The sequence below is a fragment of the Panthera onca genome, chromosome X, assembly GCF_046562875.1.
Source record: "Panthera onca isolate mPanOnc1 chromosome X, mPanOnc1 haplotype 2, whole genome shotgun sequence".
In the NCBI taxonomy this organism is placed as follows: domain Eukaryota; kingdom Metazoa; phylum Chordata; class Mammalia; order Carnivora; family Felidae; genus Panthera; species Panthera onca.
In genome coordinates, this window is record NC_138357.1 from 115,672,788 (window position 1) to 115,688,201 (window position 15,414).

At 49.3% G+C, this 15,414-nt stretch overlaps 1 protein-coding gene across 5 annotated transcripts in view; it reads left to right on the forward strand.

The window, feature by feature from the left end:
- RAI2 (retinoic acid induced 2) overlaps nt 1-15,414 on the forward strand; it is a 101,730-nt gene that overhangs the window by 40,554 nt on the left and 45,762 nt on the right. For 3 of the 5 annotated variants that reach the window (XM_081793020.1, XM_081793023.1, XM_081793024.1), the window contains exon 1: nt 1,799-2,190. The exons of 1 other annotated variant lie outside the window; for it this stretch is intronic. The gene's annotated coding sequence lies outside the window, so the exon portion shown is untranslated. Of the gene's footprint in view, nt 1-1,386; nt 1,604-1,798; nt 2,191-15,414 lie in introns of those variants that run through there. One more of the 5 variants, XM_081793021.1, reaches the window with a different exon arrangement.

Here is a 15,414-nt window from a genome sequence, read left to right on the forward strand (position 1 = left end):
ACTCTTTTTTTTTTTTTTTTTCAAAAGAGGGAATTCATTATCAAGGAATGGTACCAACAGGGCCTAATTCTTTGTTACCAGCAGTGGGCACAGAGCCTGGGGCCCACAGTACTTTTAGGAGCCCACAGAAATGTTTTCATTTCTTTTGAAATCAGAAGAAAAATTGATCTTCTAGGTTGAAGAAAATGTATTAATATATAATATCAATATATTTGTCTTTTTACCAAAGCAATTATAAAATAGAACTTTTAGGTTTTTGTGTTTTTGTTTTTGTTTTGTTTTGTTTTGTTTTTTTTTAATGGAAGAGGGAATCCAGTAAAGGCAAAAGTACCCTCAGAATAATAAGGCATTATGTGGCCCTGGTTTCTATTACATTATGCTTGCAACACTACAAGGTTAGAATAGAACCTCTCCAACACAAGTTCAGGTTCCCTTGCTAATTGTAAACTTGCCAGGCTGCTCTCTCTGTCTTTCACACTCTGTGTGGCCACCTCAAATTCTGCAAGAGGGAAGTTGTGGTTACGAGTCACAGTGTTGGGGTGGAGGATTGAATGTGCAAAGGATAGCTAGATTCAGACGCTCTCTTCTCTGATTAAAGTAACTTAAGTTCTGCCATTCTCTCTCAAATATCTTCATCCTGTTTTGATTTCCAGAAAAAAATCTTTACATCTTTAGGGATTAATTAAAGCAGTGTAGTTGCTTCCTTTGCTCTCTTAAAACATTTACAGGATTTAGGTTTTTTATTTTGTTTTTAAATCATCAATAGTACTACTAACATCTATTACTTATTTACTGTTTAGCAGCCGGGTAGTCAATAGTCTCTAACTCCAGGTCTCAGCCCCGGTGTCTGGCAAACACCAGGTGTTCAAGAAATGTTAGATTAATAAATAAATCATCTCTCAGGCAAGTTTGTGGAAATTAGATTGTGTCCGTGGGCTCATTTCGTCTTTCATAATCTCACACCTTGTGAGAAGGATCTTCTACGTGTATCACCCTGGCATTTTAGGGGGTGGTCACTGGGCCCTCCCCACCTCTCCCTCCTCCATCAGCCAGCCACTTCCTCTCTTCTGGGCTCCGTTCTGGCTCCTCTTCATCGTGGGGTCTGGAATGGTCCCCAGCCCGCCAGTTGGCAGCAGGATCCCCGCTCTGCCGGCCCTCCTCCGTGTCCATCTCCCCCTCCCCTGGCCCGCGCCTCGGACGACCCTTCCTCCTGCCACCCTGCGCCGCCCACAGCCACGCCCTCCCCGTGGGCGAGATCACCTGTCCCTCCTTCGCCGCCGCCTCCTCCTTGGGTACCCTCTCGCCCCCCTCCTGCTCCCCCTCCTCCGCCACCTCCCCCAAGCCCTCCCCTTCCCCGCCTCCTCCCACCCCTTGGTGTATATAGTAAAGGCCGGGCGCCGCACGCAGACACACACTCGTCCGGACACAGGCGCACACACACGCACGACCGGCAGCGGCGGCGACAGCGGCTCGGTGACAGCGGCGACGGCGGCTCCCACCGCTGCGCACCCCCTTCAGGCGGCGGGCGGCGAGGCCAGACCGGAGAGTTCCCACACCCGCGACCACCCCGTGGCTTCCTGGAGGCGGCGGCCGCGATCGCGAGGTAGCCACCGCGGTGCCCCCCAGCGCGGGCCGGGGTCCCCCTCCCCCGCCTTCCCCGTGCGGACCTGCCACCGGGACGCAGGGGGCGCGTCGGGCTGGGCGAGCCTGGCGGGGCCCGGCGCCCGGGGAGGGGCCTGCTCCCGTGGGCAGGACGGCGCCCGGAGGCCGGGGCCAGCTGGGAGGGCCGGGAGGGGGCGGGGACGCGCGGGCCGAGGCCGCCACCCGTGCGGCGTCCCCGGGCCCCGCTCCTGCTCCCGGCGCCGCGCACTGGCTGGCGGGGCCGGAGAGGCGGCGCCGGCCGGCGGGGCGGGGGCCCCGAAGTGGGTTTCGGGCCGCCACCAGCGCTGGCACCCGGCACAGAGGGCGGCGCGCGGCGGACTCCGCTCCCGGGCACCGCACCGGGCCGCCTCTGGGCTCTGCCGCTCTGCCCCGGCCCGGAAAACCCGGCGCCTTCCAGGCCCTTCGAAAGATGGATTCTGTTGACGTATCTGGCGGCCCTGGCGAGCCGGGTGGAAAGTTGGGTTTTGCCAGATCGCGCTGGGCTTGTCTTTGTGACGTTCGGCCAGCCCCGCATCCTCCCGAAGCCGGGTGAGTGTGCGTCGGCGCCCCGGGAGCCTTCGAACCCCCCAATGCCCAGACCCGGGGTGGCCGCACCGGCTCGGGCTTTCTGCCATGTTAGGCACCGAGCAGCGTTCTCGCAGCATTTTTGCGTGCGTTTCGGCGGCGCCTTTTGCTGCGGAGGGAGTTACCGCTTCTCTCCGTGTTGGCTTTTTCGGGGTTGAGGTTGTGCTCTGTGTGTTTGCTTGTTTGCCGTTTAAAGCCCGACTATTGTTCAGCATAAGCTCCGCCTGGGTGGGGAAATGGCATCCCACCACAGTTGCCGGCGAGGGGTAGAAATGTTGCCAAACAGCTGCTGCTTTGTGTTTCCCTATCACAAGTCCCTGGAGTAGGTTTGGGGCACGACGGATGGATGGAGAGAGGGATGGGGCATGGAAGAAGAAGGTGGCTTTGGAAGAGCGAATTGTCACCCACCCCATGGCATGCAGTCAGCCTCCCTTTCTGCCTGCCAAACTTTTATGAATATTCCTTTTGTGGCAGGGGGAAGCTTAATGAATTCAGCCCAGTTTTCCAGGGAAAAGCAACCCGGCTTTTAACAATGGTTTGAGAACTTAATCAATGAGAAAGGCGAGGGCGGGGGGTGGGGGGGGGGGAGGAGGCGCTGACACCATATCAGGGATGTGGCTGCTTCTTGCAGAGTCAGGTAGGGGAGAGGTGGGCAGGGCAGAGCGCAGCTCCTGGGTGGCTGAGTTCCGGGAACTGTCGGTAGCTCTTACCTGTGCCCGTTGGAGCCAACCCCATCGTGCCCCCATCTCATGGTCTGCCCAGCCGTGGGCGATCGGGCTTCAGGGGCGCCTTGGGGCAGCGCGCCGGCCGGCCCCCCTCATCTGGCGTTTTTAAGGATGTGTAAATATTTTGCTGAGGATAAGTGACATCAACAGAATGATATTCCGCAGAGCCCGGGTGTGCAGCGATGATAAATAGATACGGCCAAACAAAGTTTTGATAGCCGCAGATTCTCATGGCTCGCTCTGTTTCATTTGGGTCTTTGTTTTTGTTGATTTAGCATTATCTCTCATCCTCTGGTGTGATCCCTTTATTTAGCCGATTTCGGATGCTTCTCTTTAGAACAGAGAGAAAAGCAGCCAGCAGGGAGAAAACAATTCTTAGCCTTGCATACATCATGCAAGGTTTTCTCTGCTTTTCCCCAGGAATCCTTCCCACCGTTGTCTAGATGTCTCTCTTCCTCCTTTTGAGTCTTCAGAATCGTTTGTTGATTGACCAAGAGACTTAAGATAACTTAGAAAATGTGTTGTGATGTGCTTTTGTCACGGTGGAGGGGTGGCAATGTGGGAGGAGGCTAGTGGGGAGGCTCGGGCATGGGAGCTGCTCACCAGGCAGCATTATGCCCCCTCTCGCTGTTTTGTCCTTTGCATTTTCTTCTCAAGAGGAACATGGGGAGCTGTGCCACTTTCAGAAGTCGGGGGTGGGCTGGAGGGCACAGAATCATAAACCGGGTGACATCCCAGTTCATCTGCCCCTTAGAAGCCCCGAGAGGCCACCCACCCACCCCTGAATCCACAGACCCCATAAATATCCTACGAATGACCACTTGAGTGTCATCCCGACTGATTCCCACTAGAGGCATTCCAACGCGCGGCCCAGGCACGGTGAGCCAAGTCAGACTGGAACTTAGGGTATTGGCCGCTTTGGCACCAGCCATGGGACAATTGCCGGGGGGGGGGGGGGGGGGGGGGGGGAGTGCCTCCCCCCCCCCCCGCGGAGTCCTTTATCATACAAAGAAGCACCAGACTTCCAGCTGTGAGGTTTGGCCCCAGGGAAAACCTGCCCATCTCAGGAAAAAATGAGAACACAGTTTTCCAGGTGATGCTAGTTGCCAGTGTAAGAACTTGGTTGGTGGGCAGTTGGGTAAGAACCATAAAATAAATAAAAGGTCTTGTAGCCAGAAAACAGAGCCTCTGAGACAGGGCCTCTGAAAGGCTAGAAAGAAAAAGAAAAATCGAGAGATATGTGATGAGGTGTTGCTGGGAGTGCTATAGCACCAGGGGAACAGATACAGCTCTTAGCTACAGTGACCCAACGACTAAATAGGACCGGCCTCCCCAACTCTACTTGATCCTGAACGGAGGTATTCTGTATATGGCACTGTCCACACACAGTGTGCTCCCGATCTCCGGTAAGAAAATAGCAAGTGTCTATTCTCTGGTTCCTTCCCTAACCTTAGATTTGGGGGGAGGAGGGTATTGGAGGGAAATAAATTAGGAAAGGAATTAACATTTGTTGCTACTCTCTGTCTGCCAAACACTTGACATGTGGGAAACCATGATGTGATGGAGGCATTATTTTACAGATAAGGAATCTGAGGCTCAGAGAAATTTCCAGTCGCGTGTCTGATTCCAGACTTTGGTGGTTATGAGTTAAAGGGGCTACGTGTCCCTCTAACCCCTCTGTCTCTTATTTTTTTCTCCCTAAGGCCAGGGCCCTCAGCCCCTATGCATTCACAACGTATGGTACCTAACTTGGGGGCAGGGAGCCTACCAGTGAGGCAGCCCAGTCAACCCAGGGCACATGCTCATAGCCAAGCAGATAGACCCCAAATAGTCCCAAACTATTTCAGATGGAAAGACTGCCTCTTCCTTTTGGAATCCCCAACGCCCAACCGTTGGTGAATGAATAAGAGTTGCGTGATGAAATGATGGAGCTGATGGAGTGGATGGTGGTGGGGAGGCAGCTGTAAGTCATTGTCAAGGGAGACTCAGCAGGGACAAATGCAGAGATTTTTATGTTTCTCTGGGGACTTGGAGTTCCTGGTGTCATGCTCCATTTCTAGCCTGGGGTAGGTCCAAGATGACAAGTTCTTGCGACATGGGCAAAGATAATTCCCATTTTATAGGTGAGGAAAGTGAGGCTAAGACAGCTTAAATAATTTAGCCTGAGGTCCATGGTAGGACCAAAGGATGCATGAGGGATTTCTGACTCTGAACGTCTCAAATAAATAAATTCTCAGTAAAAGTGAGATGAGGTCTTGCTATGCAATTGAATTAGGTAAGCAAGTCCCTTAGCTCCTTTCCAACCAGATGGTAGCCTTTAACCCCTCTGCAGAAACTCTGGAGCCACTGGGAGAGCCAGAATTTGAATCCAGATATGATTCTGCGCCTCCCTAATCAGAATATGAGGGGGACCTCCGAGAATGAGACACTCGAGCAGAGGGAAAGATGGCTAATTGCACTCTCCCCTGCACAAAAGCCTGCGTGGGATTTTGAATTAAGCTTGATTTGGGGAACAGGGTGACATCTTTGCTATAGAGTTGGCAGCTCTTGTCTTTGGAGAATGCCTCTGATTACCACTTCTCCCTCCCACCTGTTTGTCTGCCCGGATGCCCATCATCTCATTCTTTCCAGGCGTCTCCTTTGTGGCTCAAAATGTTTCATGAGCTTCTTAAGTCTACTGCTCTCCTGTGCTCTGATGGCAGCTGGTGAGCAGGTGATTTTGGTGGTCACATTCGTACTTCTGGGTTTTGCACATGACCCTCCTTCCCTCTCCAGCCAGGAACACACACTCAAACACACATACACGCACAAACACAGGCACACGTAATTTGATCATGTTTCTTTATCTGCTTCACCAAATTAGATTGCAAACCCAGAATTGTTATTGAAAGATCGTACGTGACTTTGGTGATCTTCTGTCCCAGCCCCTGCCATAAACAGATCAGAAGAGCTAATATGGAGGCGGCTCAAGCGGCAGATGCCTTGAGTAGTGATTATACTTGCCGGCCTTCTCACTGCTGTGGAGCGGCCTCCCCATGATGTATGCATGGGCCCCGAGCCTCTCATAAAAGCCTGTTTTAATCTCCCCTTAGACGTGGAGGTGGGCTTCCAGAATATCCCAATCCTTACGATTCCCATTTTCACTGTAATTCTTTGCTCCAATAACTTGATGGCTCACCCTGCACTCACCCGTCACTCTTTCTTCCCACAGCTTTTTGGTCTCTCAGCACTGCACTGTCTATGAGAACTGTTTATGATGAAGGAAATGTTCTGTATCTGCGCCATCCCATATAGTAGCCACTAGTCACATGTGGCTATTAAGCAGTCACAAGGTGGCTAGTCCAAAGCAGGATGTGCTATAAGGATAAAATATGCGTGGGATTTCCAAGACTTAGTACAAAAAAAAAAAGGATGCAAGATAGCCCATTAACAATTTTATATCGATTATATGGCACAATGATAGTATTTTGAATATGTTGGTCAAATAAGCTATAGTATTAAAATGAGTGTCACCTGTTTCTTTTAATCTTTTTTAATGTACCTACCAGAAACTTAAACAAAATTTTTTTAAGTTTATTTATTTTGAGAGAGAGAGAGAGAATGAGTGGGGAGGGGCAGACAGGGAGAGAGAGAATCCCAAGCAGGCTTCACATTGTCAGCACAGAGCCCAATCAGGGGCTCGAACTTACGATCCGTAGGATCATGATCTGAACAAAAATCAGGAGTCGGACAGCTTAACCGACTGAGCCACCCACGTGCCCCTGTACCTACCACAAATTTTTAAATGACGTATGTATTTCTATTAGGCAGTGCTCTTTAGAGCAGACTACCCAGCAACCTGTGTCTTCAGCCTCATAGTACCTCCAGGTATTTTAGGGACATAAATACCCTGGGTACCATGGCAGATGGGAGGCATGGGCTGACTCAGTAGCCACAACAGCCTGGCGTCAGGCCACTTTGATTTTCCGTGGCTAAGGAGTCCTTGGGGCGGGGGGGGGGGGTGGGGGGGGGTTGCACGATCAAGTCTATCCCTGAGCATGCTTGCTCAGCCAAGTTCTCCTGAGGAATGTGGGCTCCTGAAACTCAATGGAGATGAGAGAGCAAGATGGGGGATGGGAACGGACAAGGATGGCTTGAACAAAATGACCCCTTTCCTCTCCTCTCCTCCACCTCTCCCCACCTCAGGCTGGTGTCCTTGTCCACTGGGGAGCCGTGTCTTGCCTGGGCAGTTGATTTCCTTGACACCTGGTCTAATAATATCCTTCCTGGGGATTTGTGTTTGGAGAATAGTGTCCCAAGTAGACACCCTAATGGGGAGAGTGGCTTATTTGGGGCTGGAGCCAGTCTTAAAGAAGGGAAAGGATAAGAGAGGATGCACATAGTTATTTCCTGACAGCTTGATCAAAACAAGAGCAAGGAAATAAATACGGTTTCCGTGAGAAAGAGTCAACGCAAGGAAGCCCGCTCTCACATGCCGTGGTGCGGCAGATGAGGAAACCTGAGCAAGACACAGTTCCTGGAGATGGGGGAAGGGTCACGGCTGGCATTGTAGTCTTCCTGGGCCCTTCTGTGGAGCGCTGGGCATGGCTCGAGTAGATGGAAAGGGCTGGGATAATGAACTTGGGGCTGTGGTGATTTATAGGTCAGGCGCCTGTGGCTCTGGCTCCTGAGGGGGCTGCCCCCACAGGGGACCCTTGGCTGACCTCCTTGAGCTCCTCGGAAGGAGCTGGTTTTGTTTCCCATGGCAGAAGCAGACTGTTTACTGGAGCACAGGAAGAATCCGACATTCTGGCGAAAAATAATTCATTAACAGCCAGGGTATTACCAGTTCCCTGGAAAAGCTCCTCCAGCTGCACTGTAGCAACTGTTCTTTTTCAGCAGCAGATTCGGGCCTCGCTGGCAGCCAAGACTGGGTGTGTTTGGGCGGTTTTTGTCATTGTTGTTATTTTTGCCTTTGTGTGTATGGCCACTTTTGCCTGATAATTCAGAGAAAGGAACCGTGGCCTGGAAGGGTCGAAATGGTATAGCTGTCAGCCATTATTTCCTTCATAGTTTAGAAGCTCTAGGCTGACTCTAGGAACGTGCATTTTTCCTGACCAAAGCCCACCCCCATGCTAGGGGCACGGTACAGCCACACAGAATATTCTAGAACTAAAGGAATTTTATAGACTCTCAACACCTGCTCTTAAGACCCTCTGGAAACAATTGGCGAAGGACTCCCACCCCCAACCCCACCCTCCCACATATGCACAAACATCAGGCAGAACGTCCTGTCTTGGCTGTGTGGGATTCTTTGCTTACTATTAATTGACACAGTGGGGCCAAAGTGTATGATTCATCATCCCAGTTTTGAGGGCATTTGGAAAGCCAGGCAGGCATGACCGAGAGAATGGGCTGCATGTTTTGCTCACTAAAGAATGATTGAATCTACAGTAAATAAAAACGGAATGATTCCGGAAGCTTTTTATGCCCTGGAAAAATCTGCCTTAAAAAAAAGGTGTTTTTGTCTGCTTGTTTGTTTTCTATGCCTCATGTTCAGAAATATGTACCCAGCTAGCAAGAAATGGAAAAGAATGGCATTTCCTTGTTTTAGTGTTTTAAAAACTCTAATTGCAGGTTAAGTGAGATACAAGGTATTGATTTTGGTTTTGTAGGGAACATAACTAGATCATCATTTTATTTTATGGGATATTAATTTCCATCCATTTTCACTGATGAAATATGCATTTAAAATGCACCCCTGCCATCATCACGGTATTTCTTTAATGTTCCTGCGTTCAGACTGAGAACCTATGGCATTTATTTGGAAAGGAATAAATACATCCTTAGCTAACACGTAAGCCAACCTTAGATTTCAAAGAAAACGATGTCTTCTCTCTTTGATGACGGCCAAAGATAAGAATATTAAAGGTAAGCATATTTGGCTTTGTCTAGAGCACAGTGTCTCCACCAGGGCACTATTGACATTTGAGGCCAGATTCGTCTTTGTTGGGGGCGGGGGAGGGCTGCACACTGTAGGATTTTAGCAGTCTCCCACTAGATGCCTGTAGCATCGTTCCCTCCCACCACAGTCGTGACAACCAAAAATATCTCCAGACCTTGCCAAATGTCCTCTCGGGGACAGAATTGCCCCTGGTTGGGAAACACTGGTCTAGACCAAGGTTTAATAAGTAATTTGTGGGTTTTGGCAAATTCAATTTGAAATAATAAAAGATGCAATTTATCCTTCTGACTTTTACATATACTGTTCATGGGGGCGATTAATTAACAGTTGGAAGTGGGTCATGTGCCTGACTTAATTCCCAGGTTGGTGGATGAGTCTGTAAGATTGTATAAGCACCAAGATTTTTTTAAGGCAGGCGACCGAATAAGGCATAGGTAATTAATTGGGGGGCACATTGTAATAACTAACGGCTTTGCTGGTTTTTCAGAAAGAGAGTAGGTTTATTCCTCCCTAATTTCTTTTTCATATGCACCTGATTCCAGGCATTGCCTTCAAAGCCACCAGGCGTCTTCCTCTACCCGCCCCCCTCTTCACTGTCATTTCTCCTGTAGCATCTGAAGCCTGAGCCAATTAATTTAGCCCTTTAGTGTACTTGGGAGAGCTACGCGCCGAACACTGTAATAGACTCATTTCAGGTTGTGGCAGCCCTTTACCCACCACTAATTTCTGTTTTCCAGTACTGTTGAGAGAGAAGGTCCGTGGTGGGTAGACGGGGCATTTTTCAAAATTATGGGACGTTCCAATTTAGGTGGTGCTCACAGCTCCTCCCAATTTTCTCCCTCTCGCACACATTTGTTTCCTTGCACCAGTTCCGCTCGGGAAAGAGAATGTCAGCAGAGCTCCTTCAGGCAGCTCGAAGCTGGTAATGCCTGCAGTCGGCAGCGACAAATGAAATGCTGCTGCCGGGACCAGCCCTTAGCCATCTTCTTTCTGAGGTTCCCCTGAAAGGCGAGAAAGGAGGGTCCTGCATTCTCAGGGAAGGCGTCAGGGGGGTAAAGCGTGGAAACGGGGTGAGCGAGAACAGAGGGAGAACAGAGAGGTGGGTCACTCATTACACAGCAAAGTGTCCCGAGGCCAGCCCTACCCGGCCCGTCTTTGAAGTGGGATGGGTGTTTGGGGGTGCTCGAGGACAGAGGCAGGTGCTCGGTGCAGTCAGCGGGGGCCGCTTCGTTTTGCCGCCATCCGAGGTAGGCTGACCTCCCGAAGAGTGTCTGAAGGAGCTCAGAGTGTCAGGCTCCGCCGGTGAGGAGAGCTGGACAAGCTGGGCACGGAGGGGTTGGCCAGGCCACCAGGACACCTTCGTCGGTGAGCTGTAGCCTCACGCGAAGACCAATGTGATTCTTCCCCGTCGTCTTGAAGGAAGAGGCAGTGAGCTTGGCAGGCAGCCACAGCGTGCCAGGCCCAGGCAGCACGTGACGCTTGGTCATTCTAAGCAGCCAGGCCCTCGCAGGCCAGGATTCGGGTGATGACTGCAGCTCTGGGAGAGGAAACAGGATCATCAATCTGGGCTTTGGAGGCCAGTTTCGTGGCGCAGAGGCCACCGGGGCCACTGCTGTGTGCTGCAGAAGCAAACAGACAGGTCCAAGTGGTATGTTGTTCCTCAAAATAATGGCAATGGCGATGGCTGTGAAAAACATTTAGACCCTTGTCATAAAAATGCAAACAGTCTTCCTGCTATAGGGAAAAGCTAAATAAACTCTATTGCAGCTGTATTAAGTAGAAACAGATTTGAAAATGGGGTGTTTTTTTTTTTTTTTCCTGAGACACTTATTTATAGCAGGTTGGGCAAAGGCTGCCACTATCTTGTGCGGCTCCGGAAGAGTGTTTTCCAGATGGTGCTTGCTGGTTTTCTCTTTATTAAGCTTAGCTGAACACGGCCTCACTTGGAAAGGTTCATAGAAACTGGTGTTATTTTTTTCAGATTACAGCGATCATTGATTGGCCAACAGATCAATGGCTGGGAATGGATTGAGCCTGTGCCGATGAATTTCCTTTTGCATTTTAGAAACAAGAAAAATATCAAGGAAAGCTCAAAATAGGGGTGCTCTCTCTTTGGCTGTATACATAGCAGAGCTTTGAAAATCATATGGGGCTACATTTTATACTAATTTACATTTGCCTTTTTTCTAAATTAATGCCCTTCTTTTTACTAAAATCTCTCCAACATCACTGTTTCCTTTCCAACATCTAAACAATGTCCAGATACATTTCAGATTGAGCAATTAGCTCTGGCTGCAATTTCCTTTTATGAAAAAAAATCACTAACCCGCTAGACTAAATATGAAATTATTGAATGTGAAAATATCAATCTGAGACCATTTGTTCTAGGATCCTTTGTGGCTTATCACTGGCATTTTAAGAAGGCAACAAAGGCTGATTCTGCCCTGCCTTTCCATGCTGGACACACCCACACCAAGAAACCTCAAGCTTTGTTTTTGCTTTTAGGAGCTGTGCAGCTGGGTTTGGGGTCATCCAGACTAATTCTTGACAGCCCAAGCCACACAGGGAAGCATTTTGGAATGTCACGTAAACCGGTGGTCCCCACAGACCAGGCATGGGACAAAATTTCTACCCATTCACAGTGAAATGGAGGAAATGTGAGAATGCAGTGCATTTCTTTTTTAAAGCTAAACCTTTTCCATTTCACAGACCTGCCTTTTATTCTAAAATGGCCTTTCCTGCTTTTCAGGGTGTTAATGTCTCTTTTCTGAATGATCAAGGTAGTACCTGGCATTTGCAGTTTAACATCTTTTCTGGCAAAGTCAGAAGTTGGAGTCTCCATTGTTTTTTGTCAGCGTTCCTCATCCAGAACATTGGAAAGTGTGGGATTCACCCAGGAGGCCTAAGTGAATTGTGAAGGGGAGCCATTGTTATGATTCCTAAGCCAGAAAAGCCACCCTGAGCAAGGGTCCTGCTCTGAGTTCCCTCACCCCACTCTTCTGACCCACCGCCAGAGAGCTGGCTTTGGCCCCAGCCCACTCGAAGAACGGGATCGCATCTCCAGAGGAGTTTGAAAGGGAAAACTGGCCTCTTGGACATAATGTCTGAGCGTGCAGCCTGAACTCTGAGAGCCTGGACCTTTTATCCGTGGTTCTGTTTTCGACTCTGTTGCCAGCTCACATGGGCTCCACCCACCTTCCTCCTCTCCTCAGCCCTGCCCACTGCTCCCAGAGCCAGGCCTCAGCAGGGCTCACCCAGGTGTGGCCCTGATCTCCTTGCTGGTCTGCTCTACTCCTGTCCTTGCTCCCTCAGCTAATATTCCTCTCAATGAAGCATCTCTCTAACCTCCTCACCCCCCAGCTCAAGAACATTCAGTCACTCTCAATTTCCTAATTAGTTAGAATAAAACTCCCATATGGAGCCCTCTTCCCATTTTCCCTATCCATTCTCCCCCTCGTGACTGGCCTTCAGTAGGGAGGATGTCTCTGGGTTGTACAGTTGCTCTGGCTTTTGTTTTCTCATATGGGGGGAGATTTGCAAGAAGGTTGCAAGATCTCTTAGGCGTCTTTCTAGATGAAGAACACTGAAGCCTTGAGTCTAATGTAATGGACCATCCCAGGGATTGTGACATTCATACCTGGAAGGAAGGAAGGAAGGAAGGAAGGGAGGGAGGGAAGAAGGGAGGGAGAGAGGGAGGGAGGAGGCAGGCTCAAAGAAAGAAAGCAAGCCCCACAGAAAATGAGGCTCTCTGGCTTCATGAATTATAGCCTTCTTACAAGGATTGTACATACTGCTTCTGGATGAGGATGCCACATTTCTGGCCTGCCAACAAATTGGTATTGATTCAACATGGTACTGCTGACTGGTCCTACTGAAAACAGAGCCACTTATAGAAGTTCTGAAATTTGCAATTGAAACACAGTGGAAAGAATCTGTCCTAGCCAATGCAGACTGTCCCTTCCACGAGAAGATATCTCTAATGGCCACTGATAAAATCATAGTAGCAACAATATTACCTGTCATTTATCAGGCTTCTGCTACAGACTGGACAGTTGTCCCAGGTGATTTACACTTACTATTTTATTTCCAGCTTCATAACAGCCTTAATGATGTGAGTGGGTACTATGAGTTTCAATTCATAAAGGAGGAATCGGGGCTCAGAAAGGGTTAGTAACTTACACAAGGTCCCACAACCCATAGGAGGTGGAACGGGGCTTCTATACAGCCTGGTTCAATAGAACTTCCATTCTACACTGGAAAGGTACTATATGATGGATTGGCTATCCAATATGGTAGCCACTAGCCACAAGTTGCTATTGAGCACTAGAAATGTGACTAGTGTGGCTGAGACCTGACTTGTAAATTTTATTCTTAACTAATTTTATTTTTAATTTTTTCTTAAGCACTTGAAGTGTACAACTCAGTGGTATTAAGTACATTCATATTGCTGTGCGGCTCTCACCACCATCCGTCACCAGAACTCTTTCATCTTGCAAACCGATTCACTGTACCCATTAAACACTAACTACCTGGGACCCCTCCTCCCAGTCCCTGGCAACCACCATTCTGCGTTCTTTTTTCTTTTTCTTTTTCTTTTTCTTTTTCTTTTTCTTTTTCTTTAAATTGCCTCTTTCCCCCCACACCTGAGCCTCTGGTAACCACCATTCTACTCTCTGTTACTATCAGTTTGGCTTTTGTTAATTCCGCACTTAAGTGAGATTATGAATATTTATCTTTCTTTTTAAATGTTAAAATGCAAATTGCCACATGGAGCTAGTGGTTACCGTATTGGACAGCGCAGCTCTAGAACATGCTGATTTCACGGTGCCCTTCTGATCCCAGCTTTCCTGTAATGCCCTCCCAGCCCAGCACAGTCTCTCCCTTTCTCAGAGACCTGTGGACCAGCGGTTCTCAAGGGTCAGTGTGCATTCGGATCACCTGGACAGCTTGTAAACTACAGATCCCTGGCACCAACCCCCTGAGCAGGTTGGGAGTGAGGCCCAAGAATTTGCAGCTCTAACAAGTGCCCAGGTGCCAGGGCCTTTGGTTGAACATTATCTACCTGGGCTTAGGGACTAATTCCTGCATCTTAAAGTGGTGTAGCCTGAGATTCAGCTGTTCCCTTCTGGTACACAGAGAGCAGTGGTCGCTGGCTCAGCTCAGCTGGGAGAAGCTTTCTTCTTGCTGCTGTCCTGGAGGCCAGGCCCTCTACCAGCCCCAGCTTTATTTGGGCCACAGTTAGCCTTGGTCACTCCCTTGGCAATTGTTCTGGCATGCATTCATTTTAATTTGGAGCTCCTTGGGAGAGGGGATGGAGAACCAGGCGGGGTGAAGAAAGAGGCACGGTCTCTAGGAATTGCCTGACCGCCCTGGTGATGTAAGGCAAGTCTGCACAAAGACGCCTATTTGTTGTCCGATCTGCTGTTCTCTGCAATTAAACAGTGGCAGAAAAGTTAACAAGGAAAGAAAAAAATATGAAGCAGGCGAAGCGGACAGATAACGAGCTGTGTCTGCCCACTCTCGTGTCTTCATCCTAATTAAAGTCCTTGTCCCTTTTGGAAGGCAAAGGCCATTTGCCCTGGGGCAGGATTCGAGAGGGTGTGAGTGGCCAGGGGGCCAGGGAGGTCCCCAGAAAGGGGACTGTCATGTTGGCCACCTTGACTCTTGATCTAGCTTTCATTGGTGCTGAGAATGTTGTTCTTGTTAAAAATATATATATATACAGGTGTCAAGAAGTAACTGAGCTTACTCATGAAAGTAGCTGTTAGGCTGTTTTTCTTATGAATATTTATACAATAAAAGAGCAATGTGGAATCACTTTTTGTCCAAGTGTGCACAGATCTTCTGTGTTTTCTCCCAGGGAGCCTGTTCTGTTCTCTCGCTGTCTTTCCCCTCTTTGTTTTGTTGTTGTTGTCGTTGTCGTTTCATGTTTGGAGAGCAGGAATCATGTGTCTTTTTTTGTGGCTTGAGCCAAGCAGCACTTCCTAAAGTTCATTTTAATCGGCATGTTTAACAACCCAGCCCTCCTTTGCTCCTGGCAGCCTGCTCCATGGCTCTCAGATGCTGGTGATATGTTTCACACAAAAGTACAAACACACAAATTTCTCCCAGTTTATCTGTTTCCAAAAGCAAGTCTTCAAAGGCATGAACTCAAGGCTTCATTTCTGCTGTTACAGGGGTTCTGTCCCTGTTAATCGGTGGTGAAATGTCAACTTCCTGTGCTTTGAGTACTTCCGTCTACTCAGCTCTGTGTCATCTCCCCACGAGAGAGCTCCAGTGGGGCCCCACCCCCCTCCCTCTTGTCGGTGACACGCCCACTCATCAGGAGTAAGGCCCACCTTCCTCTAGTCAGCTGGACCTACCCTCAACTCCATCTTGGACATTTAGAACATGAAGCTCTTCATCCCCCCATCTGTATGGGATGTTTCTTTCCTTCCTTCAGATCTGTTGCCTGGTCCCATCTCTATAGTGACCAGTGCCAAATGCCCTATGCCTTTTCACCACTTCCGTGGATGGGGT